The sequence below is a fragment of the Rissa tridactyla genome, chromosome 4 (genome assembly GCF_028500815.1).
Source record: "Rissa tridactyla isolate bRisTri1 chromosome 4, bRisTri1.patW.cur.20221130, whole genome shotgun sequence".
NCBI lineage: Eukaryota > Metazoa > Chordata > Aves > Charadriiformes > Laridae > Rissa > Rissa tridactyla.
The window spans coordinates 13401935-13419263 of record NC_071469.1 but is presented as its reverse complement, the minus strand read 5'-3'; the positions used below and the strand labels follow the sequence as shown (position 1 = coordinate 13419263).

The 17329-nt window shown below is 42.8% G+C and overlaps 1 protein-coding gene across 2 annotated transcripts in view; it reads right to left on the bottom strand.

Moving 5' to 3' along the window:
* The window catches only part of DENND2B (DENN domain containing 2B), a 179214-nt gene extending 162978 nt beyond the window's left edge, over positions 1-16236 (bottom strand). The window contains exon 1 of one of the 2 annotated variants that reach the window (XM_054200675.1): positions 15951-16236. The gene's annotated coding sequence lies outside the window, so the exon portion shown is untranslated. The remainder of the gene's footprint in view (positions 1-15950) is intronic. The other variant, XM_054200677.1, reaches the window with a different exon arrangement.
* Positions 16237-17329: the final 1093 nt, after the last annotated feature.

Sequence of the window (17329 nt, the reverse complement as noted above, 5' to 3'; positions counted from 1 at the left end):
TCCTCTGACCAGGGAGGTCAGGGATATTTTTTGGCCAAGAACCTTAATGACCTAACAGCACTAGAGACAAACCTTTTTCAGCTATTCGTCTGCATTCTTCGGGCATGAGGACATGAAGAAGGGGAAGCACTGAACTATGTAAAGCTATGAAGGAAGAGAGAGACATTCCATGCTACAAAGCTATTCAAGTTAGCATCTCATTTATACTCTGGGATATAAACATAACTTCTCTCCCATATGCGATGAAGATTCCCATACATAGTTTTTCAAGAACAACACTGTATAAACCTGCTTAGAGCCCAGTCATCCCCACAACCTTTGAGAATTGTTAATGTGCATGACATATTTGACCACTTTTTAGTATACTACCAATAAATGGATGAAGGTTAAACATGTATTTCTCCTCCTCCTGTCCATTTCCGCCTTTTCCCCAACCAAAAAGGAACCTTTGTTGTTGCTTACACACACACAGTTCATGCACGTAGAAAGACCAAGAAATCTGTCTTCAATCACTAACTGGTGCTTGCAGACAACACTGGAATATGAATAAAGCTAATAAGAGTCAGCCAATGGAAAAGACATCTGAGGAGACCATGGACTTGTAAGCAAATAGCACGGTATGGATGATGAAGGTAGGTAGAGAGACAAAATGCAAGGAAAATTAGAAAATGAGGGAGAAGGGTGCTATTCCACCCAGATTCCTGCCAGTGCCAACAGAAATGAGAGAGCTGGTTTAAATAGACAACTATGACTGACTCCAAGCTAAAATCCCCAACATTCCCGAAAGAAAATAGGAGTGCGTTTCTCTCTCTTATTCATGCATACTTTAGAAACCTCCAGAGACGGCTCTGCAAACTGGACGGCTAAAACAAAATGTCAAGACAATAAATGGGGCATTGAATCTCTGCCATTTGTTAGAGGAAGGCCTTTTCTGACTTGAAGGCAATACCTTGTTTTCACTTCATAAACAGCAAAGCGATGCAGAGTAAGCATTGTCTTTCAGAATGACCTAAAAGAAGTAGAGTGGGGCAACACAGCATTACTTGGCTGGATCAGTTCCTTTCAGAAACTTCAACATGAAATCCATCCTGACATCTCCTCTGTAGTGTTATAACAGGTACGTTGTTAGCAATACTGAGAAATAGCAAGAATCCATTTTGGTTTTTATAGTCTGAGGAAAGTAATTCCAGTTCCACCTGTGCTCCCAAACTCCTATTATAATCCGAAAAATCTGGAACTGTTGTGATATATCAGCAGTAAAACAGTTCATCTTTTGTTCTCATTTACAGTGAAAGCAATTAAAGCTAAAAGTAGACCCATCTTCCCTTGTCTTTGAACAGGAGAAATTAACCGTCATTATTTATCTACACACTTCACTGTGCTTAGAAGTGTACGTTTATTTTCTGGAAGAAAATAACAATGCTTATGCAAAAGTGGTAAGACAAGTACCTTGTTAAACAATAGTGAAGCATCAGAGAGACATCTCTGTGGCCGGAGGACTCAAAAACCCCAGCTCCATCTTTAGCATATTAGGCAACTCCAGTCATACAAGTAATTTTATTTCTCTACAAAATGGAGATACTGGCTAAAGTCATTCAAGGACACTACAATATTCAGTTTCATTCTTTACTTTTATTTAATGTTTGAATGAAACCTAAAAACCTTGTGTTGCACAATAAGACAGTTGTGCTGATACACCCATTTTCCCCATAAAAAGCAGTTGCTGGGTTTGTTTCTGTTTCAGTTAGGCCTCCAGCCCACGCCGGCTCCTAAGGAAGCTCTCCTAGCATCCACTTAATTCCTGCGTTCGGCACCATCAAAATAGCATATTTAATCATGCTTCATTTAATAAAAAACTTTCAATTAGCTCCAGTGATGGCTCTGATCAGCTTTGCTAAGCACTTTGGTGAATTACAATGAAAAGCACTGTATTGGAGGGAGCTATTTTAACTTGCACAGATATGACCCAGAGATTTCAAAACACATACAAGAAACATCTTTTTGCCTTCGTTGACTCAAACACTGCTCCAAGCCATGTGATATTCCTCAAGGAAGAATTTCATAGCATTTAACAATTAATAACCTTGCAACACCTTTGAAGAATAAATAGTGAAATGTAGGCACTCACACAAATTGCTTCATCTATTGCCGAAATACAGCTGTCTCTATAGCTAAGCATAATACTCATTTAACAGTACAAAGCCACAGAAGTATAGAGGGCATGAAGGAAAAAAATATTATTGTATCCATTTAGAGCAAGAGGGGAAGTTTGTGGAGGCAAAAATGCAGCTAACCAAACCAGTATTTAAATAGCACCCTGTGCTTGATGCCAGATTGGTCAGAAATATCCCGCGTTTCCAAACCTGGTAATATTCCAAGGAGTCAAAAGCAACAAGTCTCTACAGGGGTCGGTAAGGGTAGAAGGGAAGGGGGTTTTCCTGGTTTGATTTACTGGCTAACTTAATCTGTACTGTTTATGATTGTTTAATAGTGTTGGTGGGCTGAGCTTGTGTTATCTTTAGATGACACTTTAATGTTGGAGGGCAATCATTATTACATTCTTGTGAGCTCGGAGCGCCTAGAATGATTGTTGAAATCTAAGAGGCATAATAACTCCTCAGGCAGACAGGCACAAGCGTTAAGTCACTTTAAGTCCAGCACCTGATCCACATCTCATTTGAAAACCATGATTTCCAACAGGACTGTGCCTTCAGCTCCTTGCTGGACCACTGATACGCGTCTTCTCTGTTCAGGGGACAGATGCCATACGCTGAATCACAGAACCAAACATGCTCTTGGGAGGTCTCCTACCCACATAGCAAGCCTTTCCCAGTACTGTTTAGCTCATGAGAAACTGTTTAGTCAGAAAGTCTTAGAGGACCTTGCAAAAACTAGTTTTGCATCACACGCCTTGCTTTGCCAAACCCACTAGCCCTAATTCAAAGGCAGATACCACAGGGCTTCCAATCCTGCTGAAAAATTTACATTCTTCTTTAAGAAGGATAAAACACTATCATACCCTTTTATGTTCAGCGGAGTAAGAAATAGTTTTGCGAAGCGGGGGAGTGGGATGCAGGCTACTTTTCTTAACTCAGTCTTTCAAACATCATTGCAGAAAAGACTGAGATTCAGCCTGACAGTAAGGAAGAGCACTGTAGGTGGTCATTGCAAATTCCGAGCAGAAGCATGCTCCTCACAGTGCAGCAATCCCCCAGGAGCTGCTTTCTAGACAAATGGAGCCGAAAACCTACGCATTAAAGGTGTTGGTTTTCTTACAACTGCGCTCCCAGGTGGACAACAACAGGGCATCACTCAGCTTTAACAATGGACGTATAACCCTGATATTGTTAGATATCAGCCATGGAAAAATGTATGTTTGTCCCTGCTTTTCAATTCACTACTGTTGCTACTAAGTATAGTACAGAAAACAATCAATGGATCAGGTTTCCAAATGGGAAACAAAACTAGTGGGAAGATCTAACTTCATTTTCGCCTTGTTGGAAAGTTTTTCCATTACTTCAATATCCTTTTCTAAGAAACACAGTATCATGCTGTTTGCATGCACTGTAATGCACTTGCATTTTGCAGAGATAACTCAAGTATTTAATATAGTTCAAGGTTTAAACTTCTGTTTCCCCTATTTTGAACAACATCCTTTACAAAATATGAGAGATAGACACATTTTCAGGATATTTTTTTTCTGGATCAAAAAAAAAAAACAACCCAGATGGGGCTTCAGTCCCAAATAGGCAATTGGCATTCGGCCCGGTGTAGACACATGCCCAAACTGCCTGAGGATGGAGCAGCTGTGGGGCCAGAGGGCAGGTCATAAACTGCCTAAACCAAGGAGACTTTGCAGAAGTGATTCCCTCAGGCCAGAGAACAGCTCAGAGGAAAACAAACGGCAAGTATACTAAAATCACCTCTATTCGGTCTCACGATACAGGATTTGAAACCACTTTCTGCCCCTTAAGTGTTCCTTCTTTCCCCATCTGAGTCAGAAATTGCCACCCAGCCTGGCCTGTTGTTTAAACCATCTCCCACCATCAGCTTACAATGAAAGGAGAGAGTTTCCAGACTAGCAACAAATCTAGTACGGTACTGAAAGAAACTTTCAGTAAATACAATAAAGTGCTGTCATGAAAGATCAGACAATTCAACTTGTGATCCAAGCTCTGTGGAAATGTCTACATGAATGGAGAAAAGGACCAGAAAAATTACTGAGGGAGGGAAAAAAGAGCAGCTCTCTTAGCTAGCCTGCATCCCTTCCACAGCAGAGAGGACAGGAGCAAAACTTACAGCTGTGGTATCAAGCATGAGTAGGAAGACACTGCAGAAACCAAAGCACAGCTGAGGATCTAAATAAGGCTCCTGTTACCTGCTTATTCTCCTCCCTCTGTATTTTATCCACATAGCTCAAAAGAAAAAAAAAAAAAAATAACACAAAACCTGACCCAAGTGCAACCCATTTACACTGTACTAAAATGTATTTTGGAAAAGTTGCAGCAAGGTTTGCTTCAGGGTACTGAAGTCACTCTGGCAATTCAAGCAGGCAGAATGTGTAAAAACTAATGGAGTTCCTACAGAATCCAAGGGATTGAGAAAGAAATAAGGTTATTTGAAACATTTTCCAGAGAAAGTGTTATCTAAAACCCAATTTAACCTGAAAACTTTAGAGCCCAGTAAATGTGCAAGAGAGACCTATACACCATTTCCTATTAGTTGACTGCCAACAGATTTGTTACACATTTAATAAAGCAGTAAAATAAGGTATTTATGTAGCATGTTTAACTGTAAACATATTTGTACTATTTTGTTTAAATGAAAGTGTAACCTGGTAGATGCTACAATTACTGAACAGTGTGAAATGTGATGAGAAAAAGGAAAGTCATAACTTCTGCCGCATCACAAAAAATAATGCAACAGTGCCCTTGCACAGTCCTGCTTTAATAGGCCTATAAAATCTGTGTGCTTTGAGCCTCTAACAACAGTGCCCAAGCTGGCAGTTGGTGAATTTTCAGGTGCTTTGAAGGGTCCAGCGACTTTGAGGGAGTAGTCCTGAATACTCTTCGCCGGGTCATACATCATTGCCATTCCTTCCCTTCAGGGCTTCACCTCATATTTGGCAAAGAAGCATAGCTGCAGCTCCTTCCAATGACAACACCTTTTCTTTGCTTGGCTAGAGGTGTCAGTGCAGAACAAACACGAGGTACTGCCTTCCTAAGTTCAGAGCTCCCTGAGTCACATGCACTTTTCAGGCTCAATCTTCTGCTCACTGAAACTTTACAGTAAAACTGACATCAGCCTTCAGAGTACAATTTCAGCCCATCACATTTTTTCTAGGTTAGGAAAGAAACACAACCAACTGCAAAGGTACTGCAAATAGCTTAATACAAACATCAAGTAACTTTTGCTTCTTTAATGCGTTGATCTCAGGAATATGTGGAGAGATGACAGTTATCCGTTTACAGATGTACTGAGAAACTGAGATTGCAGGTAACGGAACATCTTACAGGATCTCTGAGCAAGTGAACAACAAGGCAGGGAACAGGACAAGATATTTGCAAGCTAGAATCTCTTTATCTAGATTCATGTCTTTCTGTAAACATTGTACTTAATAGTAGTTGCATCTGAAAAAGAAATTACTCTCTTTTGGAGAAAGATGAACACACTCTTCTTTATGGGTGATTATTCCCAGAGTGCATAAAAGTCAAAGGGACAAAATACAAAACCACTGGCATTACAGAGCAAAGCTGTTTTCTTCCAAGTTTGAGAGAAAAAAAAGTAAGGCAGAGACTTTAAGGTAAAATTATTTTAAGAAGGAGATACTTTTATGTTTCAGTAGAGACATATACAGACACGTATGAGCATCTTTAATACAAGAAAAACACTTAAACAATAAGTAGCTGACTTTTGCTTGCAATACTTAATCACATTCCTAATGTGAAGATCTTGAGTTCCCTCTAAGAAGAGCATGTGGATGTTTTATTGTTAAACAATTAGGCCAAAGCCACACTGAGGATTTTTGTATCTGGTTCAAACTGACTTTAATGGAAAATGAGCATCTAACTCTCACAAGTGACTTAGAAAATCTCAGCAGGGTTGTACAAAAAGCCAGAGCATTTTTTTATTCTATTTGAATCTAGCCTGGTTAAGGCTTTGTAGAGAGCTGAAAATTCATAAATAAAGATAGGAAATTGTGAAGGCAGAAGGGGCCTTTGTCTCCTCCGCTCCCTGGTGAAAATGAAGTTTAGGGACAACTGAAACATCTGCTGAGCTAACTTATGCATCAAAGCTAACCTCTAATTACATCAATAAAAAGGGGTTTACAGATAATTTAATCAGCATACAGAAAATGCTGTTTGGAATATTTGTGAAATTATATGGATAAATTACTATCTTTTGAATAGTTATGGTAAGTACACTCTACATAAGATGTAAACCTGGGCGGCACATTGATGCATGAGAATCTATCTTTGCCTCTTGGCATGGGTTTATAATGGAGGGAGGCAGAGGGGGAATAGTACATATGAAATAACTGCCACCTTGTAACCAGAAATAATGGTTATGACTAAGTCTCAAAAATCAGAAATAAGTAGATACAGGAGAAAAATGCTTTTCAAGAAAAAAATGGGTTATCATATCTCTCTATATACCTTTTGTCCATTAATAAATATTTGAGAATAAGTAGTTAAGAAACATGGTATTAAAAGCCTAAACTATCCTACTAGTCTCACTACTTAATCATCCAAATTTTGAAATTAAGTAATTTCACTTGAAATCACCTTCTAGTTGAGAAAAAAAAAAAAAAAAAAAAAAGCCTTTTGAAGCACTGAAGGGCAGTAGCAGTATGGTCATCTCAGAAGCACTACTCTGGGTATTTACTTACATTTCGAGATAAATGAAAATGTTTTGCCTCACAATATATTTCTGATTTTCTTAAGACTTAAACTGAAAATGGAGAGAAAAGGTTTTATCCGTTACCAGGATCACCTTCCTGAACCTTCTCATCTGTATTGATGCTTCCCTCATCTACCAAAGTTACATGCAGTCTTTCATTCATTTATATTTTAAGTGCTTTTAGATTTACAAATGAAAGATGCTACACTGCTGCAATATCTCATCATCTTTCTGCCATTGTCTGAATTCAGTTCCTGTTTTTTATTGTTATTTGCACTACTCCAGAAACCACTAATCTAAGTTTGCTTCAGAAGCCCTCATCCTTCAGACTTTTAAAACCCACATGATAAAGTCTTAAAGGTGAAAATAACACATCTCCATTAGCCCCAAGTGCAGGACTCCGGCATCCAGGTTTTAGAAGTTATGAAGGTAAGTTCCTTTGTTGTGCATTAAAAAACAAAACAAACAAACAAACAATACCCAAACCAAACAAACAAAAAAACCACATCGCATTTATACCAATGAGTCTTGGATCAAAGAGTCTCTCACTGACTATCCAACACTTAGGGTCATGCTAAGCCTCCATGAGAACAATCTCTTCCAAAACAGCTGACAGGTACTTGCCTTTTACTCTTTGCCTAACTAGGAGGGGGAGGAAAAAAAAAAAACACAACCGGATTCAAAAACAATTTGAAAAGTCACAGCCAGAAATAAAGTGCCAGGTGAGGAAGAGTTGAGTAGACACAGCCTATATGCTCGGATAATTCACCTGGTCCAGTCAGCCTGCTTTGCATAGTCTCCACTCCAGCTAACCTTCTGACTACTTGTTTGTCTGGGCTGGACAAGCAGATGTAGTTGCCAACCTGTTCTGCTGCAAAGCATATGGGAAAGGCAAAAGGAAGTTTTGGTCCAAGACAAAGCACTAAACTATCCAGGGCTGAATTACTGCTGTTTTATCTGTTATCCATGGGCTTGTGAAGATGCATGTCAAAATTCATTACATATTTTAATTTCTCACATGAATATGCCACTGAACTTGATTATTCTGCTTCCAGTGCATACCTCCAGCCCAGTAGCTCAGATATACTTCTACAGGACAAAAAGGTCTACTGTCTCTCCAAACTTAAGACCCCGCCATATTCCTTCTTCTATTGCATCAGTCTATCCACAGTAGTTCTGGGTCAACACTAGTATGCCAAAAGCTACAATCTGGTTCATCTCATACTCTCCATGCAGAATTATGCTCTCTGCTAAAAATAACAATAATTGATTGAACGATTAATCTTCAAAAGAGAAGTTGGTTTCACCCAAGGCAGAAAGTAAATTCTCTCATCTTTCTTATAGGCTGTGCTTTTATGCTAGGTATTAACCTCTTCTGTTTTTCTGTTGCCAGAAATATCACAGTATACAATGATCCACCCAACTGAAAAAATAAGACAATCATTTCCCTTCAGCCATATATCCTGGAGCATCCCCCCACCAGGCACAATCTATGGAGGTGGGTGGATAAACAAACAATGTATTTTTCTCATAACTTTATCCTCCACTGTAATCCTCTCTTTGAAGCATGTGCTTGCCACTGAAAACTTCATGGGTCTCTCATTGTTTCATTTGGAATACATCATCTTAGCTGCACATTCATCAACTTCTCTGTTAGTTTCTCCAACTCAGAGATAACCGTCTTGCAGGGAGAGAACTCAATGGCAAACAAAGCGTGAATTAAAGCTGAATCTCAGTCAAATCTTACATAATAACGGTTTTAATGTGCAAAGCACAACCTGACATCTCTCTTGGTGCTCCACCAAATACAAATCCAAACATCAGAAAAAAAAATGGCTAGAGGAATATGTCACCAGCTGACTTCTTGTAACTCAAAGAGCTGCTATCAGGGAATGTATGTCTATGACAGACAAGAAGCCCCGATGCTCGCAGGCAAATGAAGAATCTTTCTGTCACCATTTATCCCCTTTGTAGGGCCTAACAAAGCCCAAGCCACAATTAAAGTGGTACCCACAAAAATCTAGGCCTCACATCCATACACAGCAGCAGCATAACTAGAGGGTATGACACACACAGTTCCTTAAAGCCCAGCTGCTGGGTTTGGAGTGCTTTGAGGGGAAGGCTCAAGGGCTAAAAGGAGAAAGAAGAAAAGAAACACCCTAAGAAAAGCCAAAGAGAAATGAATGACAAATGTTTTCCTGGGAGCTAACAGGCAAGTTTCCCTGAAGCACAGGGGTTTAGATGAAACTTTACTTGCATGTAAAATGGCAGAACTCTGAAGGCCCTTGCCTCTCTTGAATTTATTTTTTTTCTAGGGAGTTACCTGCATTATCCAAGTTACATAGCCACAGGAAAAGCAGGGCAGGCCAATGAAGACTATCCCCAGCTCACCTTGGCACTGAATGAGAAGGTAGCTGTGACACCCAGCAATATCCCCCTTCACTTCCCAGGCCTGAGGGCATCTCTAGAGAGAAAGACCAATACTTCTGCTGGCTGCTCTGCAACTATAACAGCAAAAGCCTCAGAAGATCCTGCTCAAGGTGTTGGTTCAGAGGCTAATAAAGCACTGAGCCAATCAGCACGAAACCTCTCAGCACCAATCCCTGGCACTGGGGAGGGCAGTGCTGAAGTACACCTGTGAAAGCAGGAAGGGAGACTTAGAAGATATCCTGAGGTCTGTTAATACTAAAAACAGACAATGAAGGTTGTGCCATTAAAGCTCAGGAGTACCCATGAGTGTCACATGGGCTTTCAGACAAGACAGATACTGAGGAAACAGCATGAGATCCTAGTGCTTGTCCTTGGCTTTCCTTGCATTACAATTAAATAATTAAGGATATTTACTTGTTTCCACAGGAGAAATGGTGATGGATACATCCATAATACACTAAGAGAAAAATATGCATACAAACCTAAAGGTGCATGAATTTTATCAACACGTACTGAATGCTCTTTTAATAATTTTGGAGATTAAGTAAAGTAATATTTACATAAGGCCTATAAGGAGGTTCAGATTATTTTAGACCTCTTCTTTCTGATCCCATTTTGTCTTTACCTACTCTGATCTTGCCCTTCTTTCAAGTCAGCTATTTCTTATACAGTTCGAGTGGCATGGGGGATGTTCTGCTCAGAGTCTCAAGTTAACAATATAGCAGGGATATAGCAGGCAGTAAAACACAAGCTGTGGTGTAGAACTGCTGCCCAGTTTGCAATTTAACAGTGGAAATAATCAGAGAGCCTGCCATCACGCAGAAGATTTGGTAAGCTTCAGCACTTTGCTGATTTGCCATATCTTCAAAACAATATTCCCAGTTAATGAAGCTCATTTGAACAACACTGGCTAACAGGATTTTGTGAGCCCAGAGCTGGGATTAAGAGACGAGGCAAAATGGAAACTCCAATCATTACAATCCTTTAGCACAAATGAGAAGCACTTTCACACATAGCGAGTCAATATGCCCCATTTTTCTTTAGCACACTGTGCCCACACAGAATGCAACATGACTTCAGACCAAATATATTTCCCTTTTCAGTGACCTTGAGTGATAAGAGTTTTCACTGGAACAAAGGATCAAAATCATTAGAGCTCCTCATTTGTTCCACTCTGTCTTGCAAAAACTATTTGCACTCCCTCAAAGAAGTAACAATGTTGAAAGCAAAAATGTCAGGAGACAGATCCATCTCCCGACCTGAAGGACTTCTCAGAGCAATAAGCAGACTCCACGCCTGGAACATCTGCTCCTCGCTGAAGAAGGGTTGAGAGATCTTCCGGGGCAGCTCTCCTAAAGTGCTTTGTTCTCTGCCCTAATACTTGGAATAGCAGGCCGAGCAGGGCGCTTTGGACAATGCTAGCCAATTAGCATCTGTCCCCTGTGATTGTGACTGGATGTCACTAATCCTTTTCTTAAGGGGAAAAAATGTAAACCATTAATTCAGTGTGACGACCCCATCAAAATGATGAAATGAATAATAGTATTAAAAATTTACACAACGAGTGTTTTTAATAATGTGGGAGTTAGGGAATAATGTTAAATGTTTCAACTCAAAGACCTGGTTTCCTGTGTTGGCACTGGTGCTAACGCTAAACGTTCATACATCAAGCATTTTTACATCTTCATTTTAAAGAGAAATTAGGAGACAGATATACTTAAACTCAAATAACACTCTGTTCCTGTGTGTGAGAACACACACAGGGTACATTTCTGACAGAAACTCACTGTACTTTCAGTGTGTCCTTAAGGATTTCTCCATTTGCACAAATTCACTGAATTCTCAGCTACACTGCAGCAGCCGTCAGGTTTTCAGCAGACAGATACAGCTCAAACCAACATATCTTCAAAGAATGGTGAAAGGTGGCATTAGAAATGAATTCCTACTCTTTTCCTATGTTCCTCAACCGAACAAATGCATCTCCAAGGTCAGAAGCTTACAGCAGAACATATCAAAAGCACTGGCTATATGAACAATAGCATTCATTTCCCTGAACAGTTCTAACTATCTGGGTATACACTCCAGATAGAGAACAAAGTTAGGTTACTCTAAACATGTTCACTGTGGATTAAGCTAATACAATCTTCTTCCTAAACTAGGTTGGCTGAAAATACAAAGTTACAGACATCAACTGCTGAGTTGGGATTCTTATCATAACTTACTGCAACTCAATCACCTCTGTCTCAAGATCTCTGCAACTAAACTATCGTATCTAATTTCAAACTCTGGCTAACAGTAACAGACCCAAACAGAAAGGCATACCCAAACAAGAGGGTGGTTTGGCCATGAAGTGTTAACATACGAGCTGATCCTATCTCTATAATTTGTGGTAAGGTGGACTTCAGAAAGTTCAATTGCTAATGCAGAAAAAAAAAAAAAATCAGGCTCAGTCCCTAGTGAATAAAAAGTTTCTAAAAAAATCTGACAGCTGTTAAAAGCCTACATGAATGAAAAGAGGACTTAAATCTAATTCTCCATGAGCAAACATCCCCATTGTTCAAATCAGTCCTCAAACTTTATTTCTGCACATGCAAACAGCAAGGACCGGGAAAACAGTAGCCACGGAGGGAGGAAGATCTTCACCATGGCCCCTCTCTACCAGGGCAGAGCTCTAGAGCGGCACAGGACACCAGGATTTCCAGAGTCTGCACAGTACCTCATAGGTGTGCAGGACTTCTCTTCCATGACTTGATACATCTTACTGGTATAAAGCATTTCTACATTAAAAAGAAGCAAGATACAGAAAAGATTTTGCATTTGGATTTGGGGTAAAAGTGACAAGCACTAACTCTCAGCTGATGTATGAACACCCAAAAAACATATCCAAAACTCTTCCCAAAAGGGGGAATTTCAGGTCTTGTAGGCTGTGGCTTTGCAAGGCTCGGCAAAGCCACTTATAACCTCACCAAAGTTCAATATGACTATGAGTGTTTACAAGCACAAGGACTAGGCCAAACTGAGAATGTAAATATTTGCATTCAGTTCCCCAAACTTGCCTATCTGCACTGCCAACTAAATCCCAACTGCAGACCAAAAAATCTGAAGAGCAACAGTTGCACACACTTTACAGCACAGAGACAAAACTAACACGCATGGCATTCAGCATTGGGAAAAAAAGGGGGGAAAAAAAGAAAAAAAAAAGTAATTCATAACCTAAACTGAACTTATGTTAAACAAGACATCGATGAAGTTTGGACCAAAACTTGATTTGACTCAGCTATCAACTGGTACATTTTGAAAATCTGATCAATCCAGATTTTGGTCCTCTGCCATGCAAGAGACTGGGTTACATTAACCATATTTAGATTACTCAGACCCCATAGACAGCATGATGGGTCTAGCACACAGTGGTAACTTTAACATAAACCACATTCTCTTAAGCCATCAAAAACAAGAACTTCTATTTTCCAAGTAGATCACAGAAGCATAGAAGCACAGAATAGTTTGGGTTGGAAGGGACCTTTAAAGGTCATCTAGTCCACTCCCCCCTGCAATGAGCAGGGACATCTTCACCTAGATCAGGTTGCTCAGAGCCCCATCCAATCTGACTTTGAACATTTCCAGGGATAAGGCACTTACCATCTCTCTGGGTATTCTGTTCCAGTGTTTCACCACCCTCATCGTAAAACATTTCTTCCTTATATCTAGTCTGAAACTACTCTCTTTTAGTTTAAAACCATTACCCCCTGCCCTATCACAACTGGCCCTGCTAAAAAGTCTATCCCTGTTTCTCAGATGAGTTGAAGAAAGCCTTCTCTGGATCCAAAGTGATTTATTTAACAAGTCAGTCCCATATTCAGAATTGATTTAGGATCCCAAATGGCCTTGAGTTCTCAACATCCATACATTTTTCTTTTTTTTTTTTTTTTTTAAGTTCTACCACAGTTCTTTTAGCTATAGATAAGGACAGCAGCCAGGGATCCATTCAAGGGAGTTGTGACCTCCCACAAACACAGATCCCAAGGGATTCTCAGCCGCCAGTTCCCAGACCTTCTCAGAAAGTGTTAAATGCCTTTCAGTCCTACATCTCTGTTGCAGACACTCACTGGACAGAATCAGAAAGCTAAGTGTCTCACCAAGACCAGGATTTTATATTTTTTTTGTATGCTAAGAATTTGGGCTTCCTCACTCCCACTACTGTAAACTAACGAAAAGTCCATCCTCTCCCTCTTCAGTTAAGTGGGAAAAGTACAAATCTGGTTATTGAGCTTTACTCATCTGTGGGAAACTTGGTTTTGCTCTCCAGTTAAAAGCAGGCTCTTCAGCGCACTTCACAGTGACCTCTTCACAAGGGGCTAGTATCATTTCTTTAAATGCCCCTACACTAAAAATAGTTCTGCTTCCTAAACATGAGTCCTTAGCAGTTCCAGGCATTCTGAGATCCTGCATACCACTTTATTTTTTTTAAACTGGCAACATTTATTTAACCAGCAATTAAAAAAAGGAGGCCCAGCCGCCCCAGTGATTCTTCCCAGAGGGTCTTAGATGTTTATGAAACACAATGAAAACAATAAAGTGGATAAAATCATGCTATTCCATCAAGTCCTTGGCAAGACTTCCCAACCAAGAATAAATTAGCATGGTACGTTACAGTCAACAGATTACACAATGGTTTACAGGGTCACCAATAATAAGGGGTCACACGCTCCTTAAAGAGCTACAGTATATGTTAAAAGTCACTTGCTTAAAGGGAAACAGCAATGCTTGGTCCCGAGCTCCTTGGAGAAAATTCTGGCAACCGCAGCACAGACATGCTGTTTGGGTAGGAGAGGACAGAAAGTGCCTCTCCTCCCCAGCACCAGGAATGGCAGCGACTACACTGAGCAAGCTGGCTGGGGGAGTTTAGCAGCCTGAAGGGAGCAGAAGAAAGCCAGGCCAGGCAGGACTCCCTTATTTCTGCACGAGAGGAGAACACATGGGGACAGTCCCCATGCCCCAGTGATGCCCAGCACTACCCACCCTATCACCACCCCTTCCCAAGGAGCCCTGCTCCCCACTCCTCCATACTCCCAGAGGGAAGCGGTTCCATTCCAGAAGCAAGATGGCAATTTACTGCCAGTCTAGTCGCTCTTAAGAGTGTATAGAGGGTAGCTAGCTTTAAAAGGTGCTCCACTATATTCTCAGGTAATTTGATAAAGTAATCATATAAAGTAATCATAATTGCTTAAATGTGTTGCAGTTTTCCTTTAAATAACTTGTCTTAAAGCAAGAGGGATATGAATGGTCAAAGCCATAAATCTTACTCTCACCATTCAACCTGGTAACATATTTCCACTATGCCACATGTGTTAACCTGATCATCAAAATCCATACAGGATTTTCTTAAATCTCACCTTAAACATAAAATACTTCTAGTTTTGCTCTGTTAACTTACCCTTCCACAATATGGAATATTTTCATCTACCGACTATATGTTAATCATGAATAATCAAAACATTATCAAGTCTCAAAGACAAATCAACCTCACTTTAATTCATCCTACTCTGCATCATCAGAAATCAGACTCCAACTAGCAGTTTCATCCTTTATCTTCCACAAGTTTTGATCACTCTAGGTGGTTTTTACTGGATTACTCAATATCTGGCTGAAGTTAAAAGACTCAGAATAAAAATGAAAGAAAACCTATTCCTCAAAAGTCAGTGCAACAGTAAAACAAGGGTGTATAAAACACTACTGCTGACATACTCCATACAACAATACTATGCATCCGGCTTCATTTAGCTTGACCACTAAAATTCAAAGTACATTTGACTGATAAAACCGAAGTAAACATAAGAAGGCTCTCTCATATGTAGCCGTTACTCTTTGATTGCGGTGACCTGCTGCTCCTTACTAAAGCAAATGCTTGGTACCAAGCCAAGAGCGGTACATCTGATTTTCCCACCAAGTGAACTGCTGAAGCAGTTCCCTTAGCTCTTCAGCTAAATCTGTCTTGGGATCCTAAAGTCTTCCGCTAGAGTCCAGGTGGCTCCTCTACTCTTTTCAACATGCATGCAAACATTACAGCCGGCTGGACAGACGATGCAAGCGGGCACTGGAAGGGAAAAGAAGTGCCACAGCTCCCCGTCTCGCTCCAGATCAGAGCCCCACACTCGGCGGGCTGGCTCCCCAGCCCGGTCACAGTCAACCCGGTCCCGCCGAGGTGGTCTCCTTGTCTCTGTCCCTCCGGGGTGCCCTCGCCACCCACGCGAGAAGAAACGTCCCGGGAGGCAAGGCGGTGGCACAGGACCGACCCCCGCTCAGCCCGTGCGCAAGGACCCCGCGCCCATCTGCGCTCCCCCCGGGCGGAGCAGGGACCCCCGCCAGGGTCGCGGGGTCGGCCCACACCGGCGGCTCCGTTGCCGCGGGGGCTCCGCCGTCCGGGACGCCGAGGGCCCGGGGAGCCCCCGCCGCCTCGCATCCCCGGCCCGCCCCGCTCCGCTCCCGGGAGGCGGGCGGCTCTCAGGGCGCAGGGACGGCGAGCAGAAGCATGATCAATCGTTTCTGTCCCAAGCCCCGCTCCCCTGCCCGGGTCCCCGGAGAGGACCACCGACCCGGCGGCGCGGCTCGCCGGCCCTTACCGAGGCGCGCAGGGGTGCGCTCCCTCCACCGGATGCCTGCAGCCCCGGTCCCGCAGCCCGGGCGGTTGTAGCTTTTTTGGAGAAGCTGGGAAGAGGGAGAGAAAGAAAGGGGGGAGGGAAGGGGGAGGGAAGGGACTGAGATCGAGGGAGAGAGAAGTATGCAAAGGCAGGAAGTGGAGACGGCCACGGCCAGTGCGGGAGATTAATGGGAACCAGTCACCCGGCAGCCAACAAAGAAACCTGCTCCCCCAGCGCAGCCCGGCCCGGCCCGCAGCCCCGCCGCGGCCGGGCAGCCCCGGGCGGCTGAGCCACCGCTCCCGCCGGCAGCGCTCGGCCTCGGCCCCGCCGAGGGGTGGGCGCCGCCCCCCACCACCGCGGCCCCAAACCCGGGTCCCGGCCAGGCGGGAGGGAGGGGAGCAGCCCACCGGGGCCGGGCAGGACGGGCCGATCCGCGGGGAGATGCGATGGGCAGAAGAGGAGGAGGAGAGAACTGAGCCCCCCGCCTGACAATCTTCCTCCACCCTCTACCCCCGAAGGAGCGATACCGCTTATTTTTTATTTTTAAAAAAATAACTACGAGTGCTGGGCTCCTCTCCGCGCGGAGCCGCTTGCGGGGAAGGAAGAAAGGAAGGAAGGAGGAAAGCGAGCGAAGCCCTTCCTGCGCTCGCCGAGCAGATGGTTTCCATCAGGGCGCCGGGCACGGGCGAGCCCCCGGGGCGGCGGGACGCCCGCGTTTTCCGCGCTCGCCGGGGTAGCTTCGGGGTAACAGTACCTATGGAGAAAGAGCGGGGAAGGCATGCCTCTGAACTTCATCCCGGGTGCCTGGGTTCAAATACAACCTACTCGGATCAGCTACTGACAGGGGTTTCGTAACGCTCTGCTCCCTGGAGAGCAGAGCCCGAGGTGCAGGCAGCCCCAGCCAGGGTTCCTCCGCTCGCCAGGACACGGGGCAACCCGCGTACCAGAGGGTGAAGGAGGTCTCTGCGTGGCACAAGCGATAAAGCACATGGACTCCACACAGGCCACAAACAGCATCATACGAGCCAGCTCCCTGGCACGCCTGTCTGTATGCCTCTGCCAGTTTAACTGATGAGAAACCTGCACAAGACATTTGATATAAAAAACATAAAAAAGAGGCAGGATCCCAGCTGTTAGCAGAACCATGAGTACTGCAAAATACAAAAACTGTACCTAAATCTTGAAGTATTCAGGTTGGAGCAACCTGGTCTAACGGAAAGTGTCCCTGCCCATGGCAGGGGGGTTGGAACTAGATGATCTTTAAGGTCCCTTACAACTCTAACCATTCTATGATATCATGTAAGCGTTTATAAAACAAGTGACTTCACAATGTATTAACTAAATGATAATAGGAATGGAAG